Source organism: Clarias gariepinus, chromosome 26 (assembly GCF_024256425.1).
Source record: "Clarias gariepinus isolate MV-2021 ecotype Netherlands chromosome 26, CGAR_prim_01v2, whole genome shotgun sequence".
NCBI classification, from domain to species: domain Eukaryota; kingdom Metazoa; phylum Chordata; class Actinopteri; order Siluriformes; family Clariidae; genus Clarias; species Clarias gariepinus.
The window spans coordinates 13,453,588-13,468,724 of NC_071125.1; the positions used below are offsets into that span (position 1 = coordinate 13,453,588).

At 38.7% G+C, this 15,137-nt stretch overlaps 1 protein-coding gene across 3 annotated transcripts in view; it reads left to right on the top strand.

Annotated features, from left to right (window-relative positions):
• The first annotated feature begins 4,879 nt into the window (after positions 1–4,879).
• myripb (myosin VIIA and Rab interacting protein b) overlaps positions 4,880–15,137 on the top strand; it is a 146,976-nt gene continuing 136,718 nt past the window's right edge. For all 3 annotated transcript variants that reach the window (XM_053487997.1, XM_053487994.1, XM_053487996.1), the window contains exon 1: positions 4,880–5,050. The gene's annotated coding sequence lies outside the window, so the exon portion shown is untranslated. The remainder of the gene's footprint in view (positions 5,051–15,137) is intronic.

A 15,137-nucleotide genomic window follows, 5' to 3' on the forward strand; every position in this document is an offset into this window, starting at 1 on the left:
TACATTCACCTTATACATTGTTCGACTGTGACCATACCTAACTGTTATTTCTCCATCTCTTTTGCTCTCTTCTTTTCTGCTCTCTCCTCTCTCTCTCTCTCCGTCTCTTCTTTTTCCTCTACCTATCTCTCTGTCGAGCTATACATGTCGCTCCTGAGCTGCCAGTGATCCAGACCTCCTCTGCCCTCTATACCTGTCTAACTCATCCTGGAGTCCTGCTTCTGGTTGGAGATCTCATCACATGGATGCCCAGTGTGGTCTGCCTGGAATGCGTGTGGTGACTGGGGTTGGTTCCACTTTTCCATGAAGGTGGTCCTGTCCTCGACTGATGCAGACATTTGTTCTCTGAGGACCTGTGACTTCAGTCGCTCAATAATTCAGGACTGGAATTTCTTACAGTCTACCTGAGAAAACTTCCAGTCTCGCATATTATTATGCACATCAATCCCTGCTATCTGTTTTCACCCAGATGAGGATGGGTTCCCTATTGAGTCTGGTTTCTCTCAAGGTTTCTTCCTATTACCATCTCAGGGAGTTTTTCCTTGCCACTGTCGCCGTCGTCCTCGGCTTGCTCATCAGGGACAATCATATCATTTTGATTCATATACATTCACATTTCATACAAACTTAATTCTTTTGATTGTGTAAAGCTGCTTTGTGATGATGTAAATCGTTAAAAGTGCTACACAAATAAATTTGAATTGAATTGAATAGAACTAATTGTTAAATAATGGTATAAGGAGTTTTAAGTCTCCAGAAATGTTTGCATAAATAGTTAAATAAACACAAATACTGGTGTATTGTTGCTATAATAAGGCTTCTGAAAAATAAACTGCAGGATTTTAAGGAGACGGGATTAGCACTGTTCTAGGCTCTTGTTGCACTAAACAAACAAGCTCTCACATACCTAATGTGGCAATGCCTGCACACCCAAATTGAATCTTTTATTCTCTTCTATTCTTACTAATTAGGAGCTTTGGACTTGTAGACACTTTGTGATTAGAAGCTAAAGAGCTTTATAGCTTGTGTTTAAAAATAACTTGTTCTCAGCGCATGTGTTTTTCCTCTTCACTTGCTATTTAAAAGCACACTTAGTTCTCCATGATGCCAAAGTTTTTTTCCTGGCCAATCAATTTTATAATCATTATTAGATTGTTGTAAAAATAATTAATCAAGTATAACTATAGTTATAGAAAACAATACTTTTCTCACAGCTTATCACCTGTTATGAGCAGTTCAGATGGGACTTTCTACTTACTCCATATTTAGTAAATAAAATGTTAAGCATATTTGGTTTCCAAATTTTGCTTCTTCAATATTCCCTCTGAGCTACAACCAGAAGCACTACTTGTCATCTAGGCTTGGCAGGAAGCTGCTTAGTGCCTCGGGGCATTAGGAGGACCCTGAGTGGTGACAAACTTATTTTTAATTTATAAGATAATGGTAATGAATGCTGGTAGAAGTGATCCCCCTAATTTTACCTACAACCCAACAGATTCTAGAATCACTGCTGGCTACTGTTGCATGGACAATATAATGAACAAAGAAACAAAAGAAGGGACAAATGTAGGAAGGAAAGAATAGAATGGAATAGGAAGAAAGAGAAATGAAAGATAGAAGAAAGGAAGAAACCCATGAAAACAAAGAAATATATATATGTGTGTGTGTATGTGTGTGTGTGTTTGGCTGAATTTAATTGATCGTTGACAGTAGATTGTTAAATTCAGCCAAACACACACACACACATACACACAATTTGTATTTGAATTTGAATTTGTGATTTTTGAGGCTGGTAACTTTAAATGAACAGGGTACATTTTGGTCTTACTTTCTTCATGAGAGCCAGTTTCATCATAGTGTTTGATGGGTTTTGCAAATGCACTTGACAATACTATTACTTTATTCCCTAACTCCATGTGAGTTATTTCATGGTTTTGAAGAAAAATCTAATATCGTTCTAGAATGTCGAAAATAAACTCGTTTCCAAATGTGTGACTTGTACGCAAAACCACAAATGAACTTTGATTACCCACATTTTTGAGTTCAAGCTAAGTTCAAGCTGAGTTCACTTTCACATGCCATACCCAAGCCTGATTACTACCAGACCTGCAAAGAAGTCAGATTTCTACTTGTCTTACAAAGTGAAGCATGCTAAAAGATCTACAACACATTATATCAAGCAGCCATATAAAGAAATTTGGAGAGAAAAAAAAAGAAACAAAGTAATTTACATATTTTAGTCTGGAAAGGGTTACAAAGCTATTTCTAAGACTTTGGGACCCCAGTGAATGGTTAGAGTCATTAACCACAAATGAATAATAATGATAATAAATAAAATCATTATTTAGAAAGTACATTTTGTATTTACTCCAGTTATATTTGTGTAATATTAAAATCTGTGTCATTTAAATCATATAAGTGTGACAAAATATGCAAAAATAACAACAAATACGTATTCACAACACTTTATATTAATAATTTGGTCTATTTAAAATATTTTTGCTATATTCACATTATACCTTTGCTTACCTTTACCAATTTTTTTCAACCCTATCTCTCGTTTATTTTCTTGGTGCTTGTTTTAATGAACATGATAAAAATGATCAAAAAGACAAAATTCAACATATTCAATATGGTGCATTGGTTTATTAGTTTAGTAATACAAACAAATATACAATTTTTTACACAGTATTTCATAGTACAAAAGTTTAGCATCAAGTGATTAACTATCAAAACTGCAGTGTTTTTTGAAACAACACAACATGGAACTCCCATATTTTTTTATTAGAGACACATAAAAAGGAACTGTTCATCCTTGAAGGCACCTAAGAGCGCATGCTGCTTCTAAATGAAATTAGAGCTCTCTGATGCAAATTTGATAGCCTGAAAGTTTTGGTAACCAATAAAAATATATATTGCAATGGGTTGAGTGAAACTCTGGACGTTAAAAGTTAAATAGGTTTTGCCCAGTAGTACGAAAAATTAAGGGCCCAATTGTATCAATATTAACAACTCTTTTGACAAAGAAATAGGGCATATAAATTTAGAATGTCATGCAAAAGTAAAAAAATTTTTGCATGTGAATTCAAAAAGTGAAACTCGTTACAGCACACAAATTTTCAGCCCTTTCACCAATGACCTTTAGTGGCCAACATCCTTGTAGACCAAGATACAAAGACCGAATAGTAATTTACTTACACTTAATCACACTTATTTTTAATAATAATTAAATATAATTTATAATAATATTATAATATTAATATAATAATATTAAATATAATTTATCATAATAATTAAAATCTAAAAAAAAAATTCACTTTCCATGCAATGAATCTAGAAAGTTTCTCATTTTAAATTCATTTGCAAAAAAAAAACTCCACAATATTTAAGTTCTTTTGGACACACTATATAATCATTTTTGGAAAGATACCACATTCCATGGATTTATATTAATTGAACATTCTCATAAAATGCATCAAGATATAATGTGAACAGTGAAAATAAGTTTTCTCTGAATACTTTTATCCAAAAATATGCATTGGTGGATGAGTGAAAGGTTTCTCGTCTGCCATGCGGAACGCCCGGGTTAAATTCCCAGCCGCTGGATGCAATGGCGGTCCCAAACCTGGATAAAATGGGATGGTTGCATCAGGAATGGCATCCGGTCTGAAACCTTTTTGGGTAAAACAACTTTTACGTTGTTTATATGTACAGTATATATGTGACCTGAAGCACAAACTCTGAAACTTGGCATTCAAACAGCAGAAATTCACACCAGATCTGCAAAACTGAAATAGCTTTCTATATTATTTACACACATAATTTACATTCTAAGACACTCGTAAGCATTTGCATGTGTGTCCCATAATAGACATTTCAGTTTGGTCACAACATAAATGCATGGCCATTTTTAGTATTCAACCTCCTATTTGGTACACATTACATTTACATTTAGGCATTTGGCAGACGCTCTTATCGAGAGTGACTTACAAAAAGTGCTTTGAATGTTTCATCATTGAATAGACACTGGGTTACTAGATTACTAACTAAGTGGGATCAGTCAAAAACAGTAGGGAAGGGGATTTTTTTTTTTTTGTGGTGGTGGGTTGGGGCACTGCGTGATTCCACATTTTAATTTTGTTTACTCATTGTTTTCAATTATTGTTTTTATTTTATTTTGATTTTTGCTGTTGTTAATACTCTTGTTTTTATCATTTGGATGTATAACAATAACAACAACAACAATAATAATAATAATAATAATAAACTTCTGGTGGATTCTTGGCAAACCTGTGGTAGATATTTCTCATGTCTCTGGCAAACATTACATCTTAAAATTAAAAACACAAATGGACCCTGATTAAAGTAATATAATTAATTTAACAAATAAAACATTGTATAGCACAATTGTAAACATACAATTACAAAACAGTTTATTATTATTATTATTATTATTATTATTATATGATTAGATCTGGATCACTCTGGGGGAACAGAAGAAGAAACATTTAATTAAATAATGTTCATTGTCCTACGACAACGCGCATAGTACTGATCAAACGACTTGACGCTGCGGGACATCAGCACGACGCCTAGATGAGCCAAAAAATTTAGGTGACCAGAATTAGCCGTTGATTTTTTAAAAGGAGTGGCTTTCCGATGCCTATCTGCGGAACATCTATTGGATATATAGTGCACTACCTAGTCCTCATCGTGCTATACTGATAAAGTGTACATCCACAGAGATTACCGAGCGATTTGGGATCCAGCCAATCATCACCACCCTTTATCCTGAGACAGAAAGCTGTTGTAGCTTCCACCTCAAAACGTGGAGCACATATTAAAGACACAAATCCGGGCAAATCGGCTTGCAGCAGTCGGTGCGCTGCTAAATCGAACCGCGTGACGCCGGTCGCGGCAGCGTGGGAAGAACAGGTTGAAAGCAGCAGCGCGCAGGAGCAGCGGAAGTTCACGGAGCCAAATACATGTCCGGGAGAAGGGTCTTTTCTATCCGCAGACGTGCTCAACATCCGGCGTCTATTCATTCTGCGTAAGTTATTTTGGATGTTCGTGAGACACTTAATGATGATGAATGATGATGTGCTCGGATTAATTATGAAGAAAAGTTTAGGATACAGATGCTTGCTCATGCAAACGTGGATGTTGTCAGCCCATTGTAGGACGTGGCAACATCAGGACAAAAAAGAAAAACGGACCGTCTGCGCCCACCAAAGCGGAACCGCAGTGTGTCAGAATAACCTGTTTCTGTGGGTATTTTGCTCGAGTCTTAAGACGAGCTACGGAATATAGTCAAGGTGTGAAGGGTAGGATATGTCTGCACCACTGAAATGTGAAGGGGAAAAGGATCATGTAGCAGATTTTACCCCGGCAGGTGCGGTTACGTTGCAGTAACGTTATAGTCAAATGGTCTCTGCGTTCTTGATATTCTGATGGTCAAATTATGTATATGTTTTTCAGTTACGTTTAAAGACATGGATATGTAAACCATCCTTCCTGCATGTCATAATCCAGTTACTATAGTTACCAGCAGTGGGTTTGACATAGGGGCAAATCCACTGTAACTTTATTTGATCTTTCATACTACATAACATTTATTAAGTGACAACTATAAGACATTTTTGCACATCCAGAGGTGCTTCTCTGATCACATTTATGGAACACTGTGTATCACGGAGTCATTTTTAAGTTGGAAGCTCTGAGGTGTTGTAGCAAGTAGTAAGTAGAGTGATATTTTTTGCAAACATATGTATTTTCACATGCTCTGCCTTTCAGTTTCTTTTTTAGAATCTTTTGTAAAAGGGAAACGATTCTGGATTATGTCTAGTGGATGTGCTCCAGGTTTTTCTGCTTAAATCTCATCTCCCAAAAATATACTGAATGGTGGATTCCCTATAGCTGAGAATGTTTGTGTGCATGATGTCCTATGATGGACTGGCATCCCATTCAGGGTTTGTCCCCACCTCTTACCTAATGTTGCCAGGATAGTCTTCAGACCCTATGACCCATGACCCTGACCAGAAAATGCAATTGCTGCAGATATACCGACCATATAAATCAGTGAAAACCTCCCACATTTGATTATGAGTCATGGGTCTCAACAGCAACATCTGCACAGGAGGGAATTCTTCTTTGTTTTCACACTAGCTTTATTCTGGGCTATGCATCAAGCTGTAAAATATTTTAAAATAAGAAAAAACTGTATCAAATAACTGTTGCAATGTGATAAAACTACAGTGTAATAAACAAACTACAGTAAGTGGGATCCTCATCTGCTCGAATAAATTAATACAGTTTAGTGGTACATTTTACTTCAAAAAATGGCAGTAGGATTCAAATAATTTAATGAATGGCTGATGTTTCTATTTTAGAAGAGCGGAGTCAGTCAGTGCAGTTTAGTTGTCACTTTATCTTCAAGTGAAAATATCTTTTTTTAACTTAAAGATCATATCTTTTTGTCAGGATCTGCTTTCATTATGAATACGTTAACCTTAAATAGCTGAAGGCACAATAAGAATGAATTATGCTTTTTTCATCTTTTTTTTTTGTCTTAAATGAATTATCTTTTTTCAATGTTATTAAAAGAAATTCTTATCCTTTATGGATATCAATGTCAGTGATTGTTAGACTTAAACATATGAAGTAGGTGTGTGTGTGTTGGCTAACAGAATTATGTAAACAGGTTCAATGTAATGTGATTGCTGGAGCTAAAAAGCATAGCTGACTGAGTCATCACTTGAGGCTTACCGTTCAGTGTAATTTATGTCACTTTCTCTTCCTCAGTTCCCACACCCATTTACCATCAAAGCTCTCAAATTTTTCGAAGAGCAGTCCTCCCCTTTACACACGTTTCCATTTCCCATTAAGCTCCATCCCCATCTTTCCACCAGTCCCTGTTCCATTCCATAAGCTGAATAAAACTCAGCCTCACTGTTCTACACTTAAAAAAAAATTAAATAGAAATAATAATAATAATAATAATAATAATAATAATAATTAATTTGGCGCTGGTAGCTCAGTGGTAGGTGTTTCGCCTGCCATGCAGAAGGCCCGGGTTCGGTTCCCAGAACACGGGTTGACCAGGTAGTGAATTTTTTTTTTACTTGATCTATAGCTAGAATCTTATAATTCTTAGCTATTTGTCTCTAGGACAGACAACCCTGCTAACCATCATAAATTTCAGTGGAAATTTCACTTCTAGGCATGGTTAAAGATAAGTATATGTTATACCAGAAAGTGGCAGGTTCAGAGTTTTATAATAAATTGTATGCATTTTGCACTTTTTAGTGGAAGGTTCCCAATTTTTTTGCCCTGTGGCAAAAAATGTGGTCTATAACATTATGTTTAATGTGAAAGCTGCTATATACAGTTAAACCTTGGATTGCGAGTAACTCGGTTTGCAAAAGTTTTGCAAGACGAACAAAGATTTTAAGTAAATTTTGACTTGGAAAACGAACAAGTCTTGGTTTACGAAGTACAGAGTACCATGTATCATGCATGCGCTTTTTGAGCCAACTGAGCCAACGTTTTTCCCTCTCTTGCACTGCGGAATTGTGGGTAATCGTATTCCCTGCTGGGACTTACTGCTTGTCTCTTACTGGTATAATCAACATCCGTGCACACACATACTTTTGCCTTCACAGACACACACACACTCTTTCTCTCTGCTCTACACAGTAACACTGCTGTGTCGTGATTCTTTTTCGAAGGTAAAGTGCAGGTTAACTTGTTTTGTTTTCACTTTACAGCAGTGATTCTGTTAGTGTGTTACCCAATTGAGTGTCATTAGAGAGATGTCTTGTTAATTTTTCTGATAAAACAGTGTTTCTGTTGTGTGCGCACGTGTGTGTAAAAAGAGTGGTGTAAGGGTAACTATGTCAACTATGTTGATTCCTGACTGTGTGTGAATGGAGGTTGCATGTTCTCCCCATGCTTGGTGGGTTTCCTCTGGGTACTCCGGTTTCCTCCCACAGTCCAAAGACAAGCATATCAGTCTATTTGGCATTCTCAAATTGCCCATAGTGTATGAATGAGTGCGTGTATGTGTTGACACCCTGTTCAAAGTGTACCCTGGCTTTAGAAGGTGAGTGAGTGAGTGAGTAATTAGATGCATTTCTCGGTAATTTGGAAATCAGTATGTTTTTTACATTTCTTAATTAATTCTTCTGCTACCATCATGTCCCTGTACCACCAGTCACCACACACATCCTAAGCAGACTACGCAGGGCTCCATGCAAGGAGATCTCCAACCAGAAGCAGGGCACCAGGATAAATCAGACACGTCCGGAGGGCAGAGGGGGTCTGGCTCAATGGTAGCTCAGGTGTGGCATTTGTTGCTTGACAGAGAGAGAGAGAATGAAAAGAAGAAAAGAAAAGGGAAGACGACAGAACTAACTAAGTTAGGTATGATCATAGTCACATAATGTATAAGGTGAATGTATTTAGTGTAGATTGCAAGCAGGGACTCCAGCAGGACTAACTATGACAGCATAACTAAATGGGAGAGCCAGAAGGAAACACATACACGAGGGCTCCTTGGGATGTAGAGCAACCAGTCACTTCACTGTCAACAAACTAGTGATGGATCATTCATGAACGACTCATTCTTTTGGAACAAATCTTTAACATGACTCAGATAAACGAGTAGTCTCTGAGAGTGATTCGTTCATTTTCTACTGGGTGGGCATGCGCAAAGCATCGCAAAACTTCCGTGTGTTATATACAGGAAACAGAAATAAGTAGTTACCTTTGAGTCCCGAGTCGTTCGTTCTTTTGTCACGTGACTCTCATAGACGCTATCCAGTGCAGTACACAGAAAACAGAACTGAACGATTCTGCTAGTGAGTCTTCGAGTCCCGAGTCATTCGTTCTTTTGACACGCGACACCCATAGACGCTATGCAGTGCAGTACACAGGAAACAGAATTTAATGATTCTCAGCAATGAGTCTTCAAGTCTCGAGTCGTTTGTTCTTTTGTCATGTGACTCCCATAAACGCTTTGCGGTGCAATAGAGTCAAAAGAACAAACGACTCCGACTGCAAGATATGATGGTGAGCTACTCATTCTGTTTATTATAATATGTCCTTAGTTGCATTGTAATATTTTCATAATCGTAACTATAGCCAAAATTTGTGTATGTATACGTATTGGGGGTATTTTTTATTTTATTGAAGAGATGAGTGAAATTAATTCATTCTCTTAGGGTAAAATATTCTAGGTTCTTGTCTAATATGGTTAGTTTATCATCTGTTTAAATAAAATTGTCTAAATTTTATTTGCCTAATGTTTATAATTTTGTTATTGGAAAAGTCTTCACTATTGCATGTTGTTAATGTGGAGATTTTTGTAGTGGTTTTATTTCTGGTTAATTTTGCTACTGTATAAAATTTAAATATAGAATTATAATTCTATTTTAAAGGTTCCTTCCATTTAAAATGCTAACAATTTAGTCTGACACCATATATGTCCTAGTTTTTGAGTGGTCTGTTTTAAAGTGCTTGTGTGATCATTTCAGGTACTGAATTACTTTTTTTTAACTGAAGCTACATTATCTAAGATATAACAAAATGTTAACTCTAAATATTTAGTTGTCTGATCAAGTTCTGTGGGCTTAGATGGTGATCCAATCATAGTGGATAACTGTTAAAGCTCTGTGTGGTACTTTATGCGAATGTATGTCTATTGCGGTAACGTGGCATGTGTACATTATTACAATGACACATTTTAAATCAGACAAAATAGTGATCTTTGATGACTTCAGACTGTGAAATTGTCACTATATTTCTTATACTTTTCCGAAGGATGTCATTAAATCTGAGATGAGATGAACTGAAGTTTTGGTAATTTTTTACTGACTACCCAAACATGACTGAGCAATTTTTTTTTTATGGGTCACATAGGCAGAGAATTAGGTTAGATACACATGATTACACATTTTTATTGTTGTTTTTAGTTGTTTCTATGATTATAAAAAAAATCATAACAATATGCTCATTTTGAGAGCTACATTTCTGCGATGTCATTCCTATATACTGGTAGTGGTAAAATTTACCCTGTATAAAAGTAAGGATAAATATTGTTCCACCCAACATATCTGACCCAAATTCACAGTTTAAAGTCTGAAGCCGCTCCGTTAACGCACAGGGGCAAGGCTTTCTTATAAGCACGTATATTTTAATTTAAATGCTGCTCTCCCACACCTAACAGCACCTCGTCCACCTGTACTCCGCTCTCCAGCACACACCTGGCATCCTGCTCGCACTCTCTCCCCTTCAAAAACTAATGTCTCATTGGCTGCCTCTGAACATGCACTGCTTTGAAAATAAGGGGACATTAAAGAGTCTTTTGAAAATTTGGAAAGACATCAAACAGCCATCCAACTGTTCTTCATAGTCGGGACATTTAGAGAGAGAGCGTGAGAGATGCCACAGCCTTGCTGGAAGTGACTTTGTGCATTTAGTAGGGGCGCCACAGATCGCAAAAGTCAGAGCTCAGATTGTATGATGGTTATAAGTTATGGATCAAATAATTTTTCAGAAAAAAAGTGAGACAAACATAATTTTCCTTCCAATTTATTGCTTAAAGTATGTACATTTGCTTTAAATTAAAGCAATGTTCAGTAAGTTTAATTATTTAATACAAAAGTTTAATTAACATGCATTATGTGACATAATTATTTTTACTTTTTTGTTAGTATTTTATATAGGTGATCAATGAGAGTGAGAAGAAGGCTTGCTCACCAGGGACAAACTGACCATTTTGATTCATACAAATTCACATTTCATACAAACTTAAATAATTCTTTTGATTGTGTAAAGCTGCTTTGCGTCAATGAAAATTGCTAAAAGCGCTATACAAATAAAATTAAATTAAAATTAAATATAGTTAAGGTTCTTTGCAATGAATTAATAATAATAATAATAATAATAACTATTATTATTATTATTATTATTATTATTATACACATTAACTAAGAGCACATATTAATAACCTGCTTATAAGAAATAAGAAAAATAATTTGCCTAATTTATGCACTTGGTTTAATAAACTGTTTGCATGGTTTATTAAAAGGAGCATTTTAATAATCTTTCTGCAAAATTTTCTCTCTCTCTCTCTCTCTCCCCCTTAAACACACACACAAACACACACAAGGACCACTTTGATTAAAAACAGATTAATTTTAAACTGAGTTGTGGATAACCTCCTGGCTTGTCCTTCCAAACACAACCTTGCATTATCTTTAAGATGTTTTAAACATGTTTAATATTTGCTGGATTTCTTACTGTATGTCACTAAATACAATTTAAATTTAAATAAGACCAAGCAATGCTTATTCACATTTTATTGTAATGTGATAATGTTTAATAGGCATTGTGTTATTAGTGTTCTAAACATAGGCCTGATTTGGAGAGGTCAAGACTACTGTTATCTGCACTTGACTTCTTTAATGCTCTTCCTAAGTTTTCTCTTGCCATTATTGTCCCACCCTGTCCCCTGACCTGTAGACAGCGTTTCTTGGCCTGAGCAGAGACTGCACATTCTTTTCAAGCCAAAGCTTTCGGTTTGCAAACACCTTGGTGGTCTTGGTGGTTCACACAGGAGACTGTGTAGGAAAAAATGTTTGTGTTGTATTCCTCCAAGTCTGTACTCCATGCAAACCAGTCCTTTCAAAACAATCCTGCAGCTGTAGACTCTTCATGCCAGACATGGGCCAAACATGGGCAGTTTTAACAGCTGGTTTTGCAGATGGGAGGTCTGTAAGATTGAATCCATGGAGATCAGAGAGGTCTATGTGTGGAGATGGGGCAGCTTTATAAACTCCTGGATATTGATGTGGAAGCTCTCTTTCCCCAGCTCTGCTCCTGTTTCTTACGCTGTCTCCGGCCACCTTACACATGGGATGATTATTGTTCCACTGGGCTCTTGGTTGAGTATCTTACACCTTCTTTACACTAAGGTGCACTTCTTTTGTTTTCAGCCAAATAAACTCCCTGTTTGGGGGTTTGCAGAGTGAATCACAGATTAGAAATGGGAAAAGTAGATCAAAAATGTAGTTTTGTGTCTTCCGCATACTCTGTCTATACACGGTAAACCGTTCTGATGATTGGCTCCGACATGCCCACCTTGAGGAAAAAAGCGCTAGTTTTGGAACTTTTACTGTACGTGATGCTGTAACAAAATCTAACTGGACAGACACACATACTATACAGGCAAAAATTTTTCTGAGACTGGTATTGAGTCCTTTAATGTATGAAATCTAAAGATGTTAAAGAGTGAGTTCTGCCCAGTGTACAGACAAAACTTCTCTTTTGTCACGGTGATCACCAGTCACCAAAACTTTTTGCCTCTTGCTCACCCCGAATGCTCCCTAGGTAGGCTTCTGCAGATGTGTGCAAGGTGCCAGGAATGGATCTTGGACCCACGCCACTTAATAAAATGATGACAGGAGCTTCGCTCCTGGTCCAGAGTTCAAGGTTTAGAGTCCTGAGTCGTGTGTCGGATGCTAAAGGTAAGAAAAAGGGCAAAAGGAGCGTCGCTACATGCCCCAAGTACTTTAAAGGCGGCTGGACTAAATGCTGCCATTTGATTGCTCCACGGGAGAAAGCGGGCGAAGGACTTCATGAGCTTCCGTGGCACTTTCACTTTCGTCAAGACCCATTCTTCATGATCCAGACGCCAAGAAGAAAAAGGCTGTTGCATTCGCCTCCAAGGCCCCTATTCCCAGTCGGGGTAAACCGCCCAGACATCGGGTTTCACGAGGACTAATGTCTGAGGCCACGCCAGTGGATGGCTGGTTGGCTGCGGCTGCGGTTGCGAGAGCCATGTGGAAAAGCCTCACAAGGATTTACTCTGCCACTCTAATGCCGCTAACTCTACAGTAACTTTCACTAGCCTGAACAAGCTAGTTCCTCCCTCCTTGAATCTCTTCCTTTTTCCGATTATTACTAATAAAACAATCCTTCAAAAGGTAATGGGAATAAAGGTCCTACTAAGGTAGTAAGGAAACTGAGACCTCTCCCTTTTGACCAATTCAAAGATTTTATACAAAATATATGTATATACTGTACAGTAAAAACATTAGAGTAACGAATTTCCGCAGGTACGAGCAGACTTACAGAAATTCATATTTATTTTCTTCTAAATGCCATCTCAGGGAGTTTTCCCTTCCTTGGCCCACTCATCAGAGACAATCTGATCATTTTGAGTCATTTACACACTAAAAATAGTGTGTAAATGAGAAGAACCAAACTTAACATGGAACCAATCCTCATTAGGGTGATAACTGATAGCAGGGATAGTGCTATCATACTGTGAACCGATAGTGCAGTCATACTGTGCATTACTACTAGTATTCCTACTTACCTCATTTAACACAAGCTAGCTAGGTTTACTTCAGCAACCTGCAATGCTGCTGTGACTGAAGTTGGCCATGCCCCAAATTAAGCCATAATTTTACAGTTTATCATCTTAAAAGATGTATTTCTTCTATATATTGTAAATTTCTGGCATACATATTGTATCAACTTCTGACAATAGTAAGAAATACAGAAAGCATTATAATTTATTTTATTTTAATTTATTTTAACATTGTTCATGTCATGCACACTCAATCGGCGACCAGCACTAGGACCCGGAAGGAGAGCGGTCGCGAATCAGGAAGTATAAGATGAGTAAACAAACCACGATTCAGCGCTCAGTCATTGAGTTCAGCCCATGTCGGTTCTGGTTGTCCATCATCGGTTCGTGAGTACTCACTTTATTTGGGTTTCGCTTTCTGATCTTGAGTGTGTGTTTATAGGACGCGGGTTAAATTTGTGTTTTTCCCTTGCTCCCCTTTTGTGAGAGTCCTTAGACTAAAACGCGTGGTTATCCTACCTACTCGCTTTCTTCCGCGTTTGGGTTCACCATCCACACTACATTGGGCTAATCGCTAAAGCTAAGTCATCTGGTCGCCTAGGTTAGTTCATCCTGACAGAATGACTGAGCCAAAAGCAGTGAACCCAGCGAATTACGCGCATCTCTGCGACGTGGTTGACCAGCATGCCGAGCTAATCAATAAGCTAACCGGGGAGGTCGCTACTCTGCGCCAAGACGTCCAAGAGGATTTGCCCTCTTCGTCCGGGAAACGCGCAGCCCCGGTGAGCCGGAGGAGAGACTCACCGGGCTCCCTCCAAATCTCCAGCACAACCGACACAACCACCTCTCGTCTTACTATTCAGGTAATCCTCCAATTTGGCCACAAACGAGTCAGAAGTGCAGCGTTCATCGACTCCGGTGCCGCCGGCAACTTCATTGACTCCACTTATGCCAAAGAACTGGGGGTAAAGATTGAGGCGTTATCCCAGCCAGTGCAAATCACCATCCGGAATTTAAAACAACTCAACCCACGACAGGCACAGTGGGCATTGTTTTTTGAACACTTCAATTTCTATCTGTCATACCGCCCGGGGTCCAAGAACACCAAGGCCGACGCCCTCTCCCGCCAACAAGAAGAGGAGATGCCCCGGGCGGACCCCGTGCCTGTCATCCCCACCTCACGGATCATCACACCCCTCCACTGGGACATAGAGACAAGGGTTCGCCAGGCTCAGGCTGCGGAGACTGGGCTGGCAGGTGCGCCGCCTGGACGACTCTTTGTTCCTCAGCGTCTGGTTCCCGAAGTTCTCCAGTGGGGCCACTCCTCGCCCGTCGCAGGACACCCCGGGACTAGGCGCACCCTACAGTTTGTAAGACGGGCGTTCTGGTGGCCCACCATGAGGAGGGACGTTGAAGAGTTCGTTCAGGCGTGCCCGGTGTGCGCCAGGGCCAAGGACTCCAACCAGCCTACCTCCGGAGAACTTCAGCCCCTGCCCGTTCCCCGATGGCCCTGGACGCACATCGCCTTAGATTTCATCACGGGCCTGCCGGTTTCCGAAGGAAAGAACACCATCTTAACCATCATCGACCGGTTCTCCAAAGCCGTACACCTGGTGGCCCTCACCGGACTCCCATCAGCCAAAGACACCGCCGAGCTGATTTTGGAACACGTAGTCCGCCTGCATGGGTTCCCCAAGGACATCGTCTCGGACAGGGGGCCCCAGTTCACCGCCCGGTTCTGGAAGGCCTTCTGCCGTCTGAT